Source organism: Tachypleus tridentatus, chromosome 2 (genome assembly GCF_004210375.1).
Source record: "Tachypleus tridentatus isolate NWPU-2018 chromosome 2, ASM421037v1, whole genome shotgun sequence".
Classification (NCBI taxonomy): Eukaryota; Metazoa; Arthropoda; class Merostomata; order Xiphosura; family Limulidae; genus Tachypleus; species Tachypleus tridentatus.
The window spans coordinates 7,018,491-7,029,108 of record NC_134826.1 but is presented as its reverse complement, the minus strand read 5'-3'; the positions used below and the strand labels follow the sequence as shown (position 1 = coordinate 7,029,108).

The window sequence follows — 10,618 nt, the reverse complement described above, 5'->3', positions numbered from 1 at the left end:
TGATAAAAGTTAAGCCTTCCAATATTTCATTTGGTTGTCACGTTTATTACTCGAGGGTTAACAATTCCTTGATAAAAGTTAAGCCTTCCAACACTTAGTTTAGTTGTCACGTTTATTATTCGAGGGGTAGCAACTCCTCACTGCTGTTTAAACCCTTTATTATTCAACTGAGATAACACTCTGTGAATTTCCCTTCAAAATGACTTTTGATTTGAAGTCCCGATGACTAGTATGTTATGCATAATATTAACTTTGTTTTAAGAGGCGTCTTCCGTCATCGTTGACCTACTGTTTAACTTACCTACTGTTTAACTTCTGTCTGAATTGATAAAATGATAACTTCAGAATGATATTTATTCATTGAAAACGTTTTTCCAAAACACAAAACTACTTATTACCTGAGAACAATATACATTTTTTTTATCTTACGGGAAATGAAGGCCCGGCATGGCCAGATAGTTAAGGCGTTCGACTCATAATTTGAGGGTCGCGGGTTCGAATCCCCGTCGCACCACACATGCGCGCCCTTTTAGCCGTAGGGGCGTTATAATGTGATGGAAAATCCCACTATTCGTTGTTGAAAGAATAGCTAAAGAATTGGCGGTGGGTGGTGATGACTAAGCTGCCTTTCCTTTAGTCTTACACTGTTAAATTAAGGACGGCTAGCGCAGATAGCCCTCGTGTAGCTTTTCGCAAAATTCAAATCAAACAAACAAACAGGGAATAAAATAGTTATGCCAACATAGTCATTAATATTTAATTTTTAAGCTATTGGACCCTTGAACTTTCATCCTTCCATTGGTATATCTGTATATATCTAATGAACTTCCATCCTTCCATTGGTATATCTATATAAATCTAATGTAACCCTAATTGGCATTGAAGCAGAGATTCAAGATTCTTGTTTATGGCAGATAACAGGACCAAACTTTACCACATCTAGTCTGTTCCTTCATCTGGCATGTAACAAGACCCAACTTCACCACAACTAGTTTGTTCCTTTATCTGGCAGGTAACAAGACCCAACTTCACCACAACTAGTTTATTACTTTATCTTGTAGGTAACAAGACCCAACTTTACCATATCTAGTTTGTTCCTTTATCTGGCAGGTAACAAGACCCAACTTTACCAGAACTAGTTTCTTCCTTTATCTGGCATGTAACAAGACCCAACTTTATCACATCTAGTTTGTTACTTTATCTAGCAGGTAACAAGACCCAACTTTACCACATCTAGTTTGTTACTTTATCTAGCAGGTAACAAGACCCAACTTTATCACATCTAGTTTGTTACTTTATCTAGCAGGTAACAAGACCCAACTTTACCACATCTAGTTTGTTTCTTTATGTAGCAGGTAACAAGACCCAACTTTACCACAGCTAGTTTGTTTCTTTATCTAGCAGGTAACAAGACCCAACTTTACCACATCTAGTTTGTTTCTTTATGTAGCAGGTAACAAGACCCAACCTTACCACACCTAGTTTGTTTCTTTATCTAGCAGGTAACAAGACCCAACTTTACCACAGCTAGTTTGTTCCTTTATCTGACACGTAACAAGACCCAACTTTACCATATCTAGTTTGTTCCTTTATCTGGAAGGTAACAAGACCCAACTTTACCGCATCTAGTTTGTTCCTTTATCTGGCAGGTAACAAGACCCAACTTTACCAGAACTAGTTTCTTCCTTTATCTGGCATGTAACAAGACCCAACTTTATCACATCTAGTTTGTTACTTTATCTAGCAGGTAACAAGACCCAACTTTATCACATCTAGGTTGTTTCTTTATCTGGCAGGTAACATGACCCAACTTCACCACAACTAGTTTGTTTCTTTATCTAGTAGGTAACAAGACCCAACTTTACCATATCTAGTTTGTTCCTTTATCTGGCAGGTAACATGACCCAACTTCACTACAACTAGTTTGTTTCTTTATCTAGTAGGTAACAAGACCCAACTTTACCATATTTAGTTTGTTCCTTTATCTGGCAGGTAACAAGACCCAACTTTACCACAACTAGTTTCTTCCTTTATCTGGCATGTAACAAGACCCAACTTTACCATATCTAGTTTGTTCCTTTATCTGGAAGGTAACAAGACCCAACTTTACCACATCTAGTTTGTTTCTTTATGTAGCAGGTAACAAGACCCAACTTTACCACAGCTAGTTTGTTTCTTTATCTAGCAGGTAACAAGACCCAACTTTACCACATCTAGTTTGTTTCTTTATGTAGCAGGTAACAAGACCCAACCTTACCACACCTAGTTTGTTTCTTTATCTAGCAGGTAACAAGACCCAACTTTACCACAGCTAGTTTGTTCCTTTATCTGACACGTAACAAGACCCAACTTTACCATATCTAGTTTGTTCCTTTATCTGGAAGGTAACAAGACCCAACTTTACCGCATCTAGTTTGTTCCTTTATCTGGCATGTAACAAGACCCAAATTTATCACATCTAGTTTGTTACTTTATCTAGCAGGTAACAAGACCCAACTTTATCACATCTAGGTTGTTTCTTTATCTGGCAGGTAACATGACCCAACTTCACCACAACTAGTTTGTTTCTTTATCTAGTAGGTAACAAGACCCAACTTTACCATATCTAGTTTGTTCCTTTATCTGGCAGGTAACAAGACCCAACTTCACTACAACTAGTTTGTTTCTTTATCTGGCATGTAACAAGACCCAACTTTACCACAGCTAGTTTGTTTCTTTATGTAGCAGGTAACAAGACCCAACTTTACCATATCTAGTTTGTTTCTTTATGTAGCAGGTAACAAGACCCAACTTTACCGCATCTAGTTTGTTTCTTTATCTGGCATGTAACAAGACCCAACTTTACCACATCTAGTTTGTTTCTTTATGTAGCAGGTAACAAGACCCAACTTTACCGCATCTAGTTTGTTCTTTTATCTGGCAGGTAACAAGACCCAACTTTACTGAACCAATGGATATATCTCTGGGAGAAAGTTAAGTTTATCCAAGACCTGATTTCAAGTGGAAGACAGGAAGGATAATAATTACAAGAGAAACAAACTTTGCGGAGATCAGAAAGAGAAGTCTTGCCAAAACATTGGAACCCCGTCAGATGTCGCTTCAATCATTCTTACATTGGAACCCCATCAGATGTCGCTTCAATCATTCTTACATTGGAACCCCATCAGATGTCGCTTCAATCATTCTTACATTGGAACCCCATCAGATGTCGCTTCAATCATTCTTACATTGGAACCCCATCAGATGTCGCTTCAATCATTCTTACATTGGAACCCCATCAGATGTCGCTTCAATCATTCTTACATTGGAAACCAAGATCCAAATTAAGTGGCCCTGAGTAAATGTTCTCTCGTTTTGGGCAGACTTTTCATCTACGTCGACACTACATTTTCAGTTTCATTGCATTTACCAAAGCAAGAAATTAGTCCTCAAAGTTATGTAAATTTTATACAAAAAAAAGTAACCTATTAGAATTTGCCTTCTTCAAAGTTCCCACCAACACGTGGCAATTATAATGGTTAAATGTCTTCAGTAACAGCTTTAAAGACAAGAAACAACTAGTAATTTGATGCTTGTGATTTATTCTGTGTTGTACATTCCAAATATGGTTCCTAAGTTGCTGTGGTACCCAGTTCTTCTGAACAGTTAACAAAAAATGACAGTAAGTTTTGAAAACAATTCTCGATCAGAGTAAACTAATTTAAAACTATCTAATAATAGTATTTTCAAACTTCTTTATGTCTCTCGCTCTCACGTGATTATCGGCGGATGTCGTCAGACAGGTCAGAAAGCTGGAAGAGAGAAAATCTCGTGTGATTATTGAAAACACAACAAACAAATCATTAACAAAACTGTGCACCTCATACTAGCATTCTATACTCGTTTTAATAAAGTTTAAAATGTTATACAACCTCAACAATACCACGAAAGACTTCATTCTTTATACCAAACACTCATTAAGTGTTAGTCTACCGTTGTTAACAAATTATGTTCTTCAGTAGGGTTATAAAACTACAACCAAATCTCCATCGTTCGGTATCGTTACAATATTATTACCAAGATTGTGTAGTCTAATGTCGTTATCAACTGAATTAGGATGTTGTATGGTAAGGAAAAATGAATCCACAAAACCCATACAGATGTATAAGCATCACCATTGTGAGAAAGCTTAAGTATATTTCTTTGGTTTGCTAACCGAAGTTGTACTGATGAACCTTGGACAAGAGAAACTGCAGTCAGCACAAGAACGTACGACACATCAAGGAACGCATTAGGCCTAGCGTAACAGATTGTATGTTTAATTTTACTTGTGAAAAGAATAAGTCTGTAATATAATCATGTTTGTAGTGTTGATGTCATTCTATTGTTTTACTGACATTTCAGTTTTCAGTTAATCAAGGTTCTAGAGTTTGATGTTTTTCTATATACTCTATGATATCCTCATCAAAATGAGGGTATTAACAGAAGGTGCCATCTTTAGTAGAATACTTAAAGCACACAGATAGTGTATCTCTGTTTCTATGAAATAATATATTATTTATCGTTATTTTCGTTCACAGTACTGACTATACCATTTAATATATCAAGTCTCCATAATTTTTATTTTAGTTTCTTAAGACTAGAAAATACCCGCAAAATATGAGGTTTAATCTGTATCTTGGTTCAAACAGCCCTTTTCTGAATAGAAGGTTTGCATAATTATGTAAAATAATTATAATTGCAAACACCGACATGTCTTAGGCCTAACATTAGTTAAGCCTTTAAGCACATCCTATATTCGATAAAGAGATAAATTAGCCCCCAGTAGCACAGCAGTATGTCTATGGACTTACAACGCTTGAAACCAGGTTTCGATACCCGTGGTAGGCAGAGTACAGATAACCCATTGTGTAGCTTTGTGCTTAACTTCAAACCAACAGGAGATAAATTAACACTGTAACTTGTGCACAATATTTTCCTTTAACTTAATTAGGGTTAAAGTTTACCATACTTTATAACATCAGTATGTAAGCTTATAGTGTTATCCTTCGATATAACGTTATACCTTTTAAAAATTTTGATAATGTTTCAATTAATATATTGTTATATGTAACACATAAGACTTTTGTTTATATCTGTTGAAACGAAATTCAGCTCGCATTTTCAGGACAGACAAAAAGTAAGTATTACAACCCTGGAAATTGGGGTTCGATACCCATAGGGGCAGATCACAGGCAGCCCATTGTGCAACTACATACTAAATTACATACAAACAAAATACTGCTTGCAACGTTACGTTTTGAAATTGTAAAAAGATGCAATTTTTGTACATTTTAGTCCAAATATATTTTTAATTTTCGATCAGTCATAGGTTACTCGCGTCTAATTGACATGAAGCTAAACTACTTAAATAACGTAATAAGTTGCTGTGACATCAGCGCGTGACCGAGAGACAGATACCAACTATGTTTAATAATATTATACTATTTTACCTCATTATCTTAATATCTATATTTAAAAATAACATAAATATCTCAAGCTAGCCGGACTTTGCAAGATATTATTGGGATTACGTCCGAAAGTATCGTTAACATCGAGGATACCTGAATGATAAAACAAAACAACTTTAGTCATCGTGAGTAAAACGCAAGAAAAGTGAATGTAACTAGTTGTTCTGATGGCCAGTTTGATTAAATTTTCATTAATTACATAGCTTACTCTTACAGGACGTTATTAATATTACTTTTGAAACACCAGCGACACCTGATAGTATATTTCTTCGGTCGTAAACTGTGCCAAGCAACATTTTATAAATTAAAATACAAAAGTTAAAAAATAAGTTTTAGGTGCGACTATATCAAAACCAATATAAGTACATGATTGTGGGTTGGATCATTAAACAAACAACCAAGTCAAAGATCCCTGTGGTCGAGAATAACCATCGTGCAATTCGATAGCCCTCGCTGTGCTCGAAACTTTATTAGTTGAAGCTCATGAAAGTTTAAGTGTTAGGGAGTGTTTAGTTTTGCAACTTACTGTAATCACAGAGACACAGTCGAAGATCTGAAACATTGATGTATGAAACGTGTTTTTACTTCTTTCTCTCAGTTCTGATATCATGATAATTTTCTCAGCAAAACTTCTTGAAACGGTAGCCTCTAACCCCTCCCAATAATTTAGTAGCAAATCTTACAGATTTGGAGTTTAGGTTTCGATACCTCGTTCGATAGAAGACAGACAGACAGTCCATTGCGTAGTTATGTGTCTAATAATAAATAAATTAACGAATAAATCTAATAAAAAACTAAAAATAATTATAAGTTTACAAAAACACATAAAGTAATTCGTGTTGCCTCAGATCGCGTTACTACAGTATTGGTTATTTGTTTAATTTGAAGCTTTGTTTTAAGTTTAGATTTAGTAAGACTTAGAAGAGAAATATTTGGAAATGTTCTTCCATTGTAGAACATATTCTGAAGGCTAAATACTCACATTATCCTCATGAATATCCAATAATTAATCTAACACATCATAATCTTACCGAACAGGAAAGTTATTCTACAATGTCTATTTTATTTTAATGACAAAATAAAATACATCCTGTATTGTGTTATTCAACTAATGTATGAACATTTGTCTAACCGGATTTTGAAAATCTGCTCTAAGCATCAGAGGGCGCGTAATAAGATTGAACCTTGAGATACGAATTTACAGAATCTGCTAAGTAAAGAGACGTAACAGACGCTACGATTCTGATTTCGGCGAGAACTTGCGAGATTTTCTTAATCTCGTTCAGTTCGAGCACTTTTCGCTTCGTGCAAGAAAAACTTGTTTGTTTCTCTTAAGGTGACGGGGAACAAGATTTCAAAAATGCCCCGAAAATATATTTCAAAATGCAAGTTGAATTTATGTAAAGTTTCACAATAAAAAAACAACAGCTTTACCAACTGGTACGAACTAGAACTGAATAAATTGGCAGTTTGATAGGGCAAGGTAATATAGTTGATCCTGGCCTCTGTTTATTTCAACTCGAAATAATACATGTATCTAACGAAGTTTTCGAACTTCAATGTGTCGATAAAACTAATAATAAATTATTATTTTAATTTGAATATTTATCCATTCATTTCCTTGCCAAACTGGAAGCTATCTGATCTCGCAGCCCATTTTAATGACAAACCAGAGTCGAGACGAAAACTAACCACTACACAGAGCCACCTCTTGGGCTACATTTTAACAACAAAAGTTGGACTGACACTTAGAATGAAGCACTTTAACCACCAAGACTTCTTTATTATAACGTAAATATATTAAATAAAAAACAAAAAAGTATATTTACGAGTTTTAGCACAAATTAATGGTAATACTAAATCATTTTGTAAAAAAAATAGTTATATAAATATCCGTCATTAATATTACAATCTGTATTTATAAAAGTTCTGTATGTTATAACTTTAGGCAGGTATTGAGTGGATAACACGAACAGACAGTTTATAATAGTTATGTATGTTATATCTTCAGCCAGGTATTGAGTGGATAACACGAACAGACAGTTTATAATAGTTATGTATGTTATATCTTCAGCCAGGTATTGAGTGGATAACACGAACAGACAGTTTATAATAGTTCTGTATGTTATATCTTTAGCCAGGTATTGAGTGGATAACACGAACAGACAGTTTATAATAGTTCTGTATGTTATATCTTTAGTCAGGTACACGAACAGACAGTTTATAATAGTTCTGTATGTTATATCTTTAGTCAGGTATTGAGTGGATAACACGAACAGACAGTTTATAATAGTTCTGTATGTTATATCTTTAGTCAGGTATTGAGTGGATAACACGAACAGACAGTTTATAATAGTTCTGTATGTTATATCTTCAGCCAGGTATTGAGTGGATAACACGAACAGACAGTTTATAATAGTTCTGTATGTTATATCTTTAGTCAGGTATTGAGTGGATAACACGAACAGACAGTTTATAATAGTTCTGTATGTTATATCTTTAGTCAGGTATTGAGTGGATAACACGAACAGACAGTTTATAATAGTTCTGTATGTTATATCTTCAGCCAGGTATTGAGTGGATAACACGAACAAACAGTTTATAATAGTTCTGTATGTTATATCTTTAGTCAGGTATTGAGTGGATAACACGAACAGACAGTTTATAATAGTTCTGCATGTTATATCTTTAGTCAGGTATTGAGTGGATAACACGAACAGACAGTTTATAATAGTTTTGTATGTTATATCTTTAGCCAGGTATTGAGTGGATAACACGAACAGACAGTTTATAATAGTTTTGTATGTTATATCTTTAGCCAGGTATTGAGTGGATAACACGAACAGACAGTTTATAATAGTTCTGTATGTTATATCTTCAGCCAGGTATTGAGAGGATAACACGAACAGATAGTTTATAATAGTTCTGTATGTTATATCTTTAGTCAGGTATTGAGTGGATAACACGAACAGACAGTTTATAATAGTTTTGTATGTTATATCTTTAGCCAGGTATTGAGTGGATAACACGAACAGACAGTTTATAATAGTTTTGTATGTTATATCTTTAGCCAGGTATTGAGTGGATAACACGAACAGACAGTTTATAATAGTTCTGTATGTTATATCTTCAGCCAGGTATTGAGAGGATAACACGAACAGATAGTTTATAATAGTTCTGTATGTTATATCTTCAGCCAGGTATTGAGTGGATAACACGAACAGACAGTTTATAATAGTTATGTATGTTATATCTTTAGTCAGGTATTGAGTGGATAACACGAACAGACAGTTTATAATAGTTTTGTATGTTATATCTTTAGCCAGGTATTGAGTGGATAACACGAACAGACAGTTTATAATAGTTTTGTATGTTATATCTTTAGCCAGGTATTGAGTGGATAACACGAACAGACAGTTTATAATAGTTCTGTATGTTATATCTTCAGCCAGGTATTGAGTGGATAACACGAACAGACAGTTTATAATAGTTCTGTATGTTATATCTTCAGCCAGGTATTGAGTGGATAACACGAACAGACAGTTTATAATAGTTCTGTATGTTATATCTTCAGCCAGGTATTGAGTGGATAACACGAACAGACAGTTTAGAGTAGTTCTGTATGTTATATCTTTAGTCAGGTATTGAGTGGATAACACGAACAGACAGTTTATAATAGTTTTGTATGTCATAACTTTAGTCAGGTATTGAGTGGATAACACGAACAGACAGTTTAGAATAGTTCTGTATGTTATATCTTTAGTCAGGTATTGAGTGGATAACACGAACAGACAGTTTATAATAGTTCTGTATGTTATAACGTTATACAGGTATTTGTATAAATCTCTTATATAAGTGTTACATGCTCATGAATTTTCCTGAAGAACTACAATATTAATTTTCATGTTTTATCATATTTTCTACTTAAACTTATCCTGACATGTTTAATCGTGTTTTTATCCTATATAATGTGATTTCCCATTAAAGCTACATTAAGTTTTCTGTCCCTCTAACAATTGTTTTCATAAACAAGACCAACAGCTAACGAACGACTCGTTTACCTGACTGAAAAATTCTTCCCTGGAAATCAGAGTTTTCAGATATTGTGAAATTTGAACATCTTAACTTATTTTTTAAAGTCAGTTTTGTAACAATTAGTAGGATATTTGAAGACCGCGAAATAGTCGTTTGTTTCCTTAACGTAATTTTCGTCCTTTTTTTAAATATCGTTGCTTTACGACACGTGGTCGTTACATGTCTACTTTATCAATTTAGAATTCTAGAATTTAAGAATACTGATTTAACTTCTTGTCCATGTTGAATGTGGTTTTACACAAAGTAAAAACATTTCATAGGTTCTATATTTCATTTACAAAAACATATTAATGGCATTTCTCACTGAAAACATATCTACAGAACTCATTCATACCCTAAACGTTTTCTCTATCTTTAAATGTTTTACCAAAACAGTAGATGACTTGTTACGTTACTGACAGTTACTTTTCGCTAATTCATCTTCATAAAACTAAGAAGACACGCCAGAAGTTTTGTAGGGATGAAAATTCAACAAACGTACCATTCCATAGATTATGGGTTCGACCTCGCTTCTCGTACCGTAATTTCTTTTCAGGCTTCTTCCATATCTAAGCAAATTAAAAGTAAACTTAATGTTAGTCTAAGAACGTATAAGTGGAAACAAATCTGAATATGTAATAATGTACTTACCACGCTATATCTGCCACATTCAGTGCTGAAGAGGTCTTTCGCTCAATTCTAGGAGTCGTCATATTCAGCTTTAAAAGGCTAGTCTTTATTTATCGTTTTCAGAAACACAAGATAACCTTACTTCTTCTACACGTGTTCCAATTTTACCCTCTTAATAGGTTGCTCTGTTTCAACAGATTTCTCCCCATTGACACAGCGGTAGTATGTCTGCGGACATTAGAATCTGGGTTTCAATACCCATGGTGAGTAAGACACAGATATCCCAATGTGCGGCTTTGTGCTTAGTTACAAACAAACAATTAACCAATCATTCCATTGCTAATGTATCTGTGTGTATGTGTAAATATGACATCAAGCACAAAGCCACAATGAGCTATAGTCATGTGAAAAGTTAGGACACCCTA

General features: G+C 34.3%; 1 long non-coding RNA gene across 1 annotated transcript; it reads right to left on the bottom strand.

Annotated features, from left to right (window-relative positions):
• Positions 1–3,564: 3,564 nt before the first annotated feature.
• LOC143235177 (uncharacterized) lies at positions 3,565–10,134 on the bottom strand. The gene is made up of 2 exons (XR_013018959.1): positions 10,066–10,134; positions 3,565–3,791 (listed from the first exon to the last, which is right to left on the bottom strand). It is a non-coding gene; the product is annotated as an uncharacterized LOC143235177 (long non-coding RNA).
• Positions 10,135–10,618: the final 484 nt, after the last annotated feature.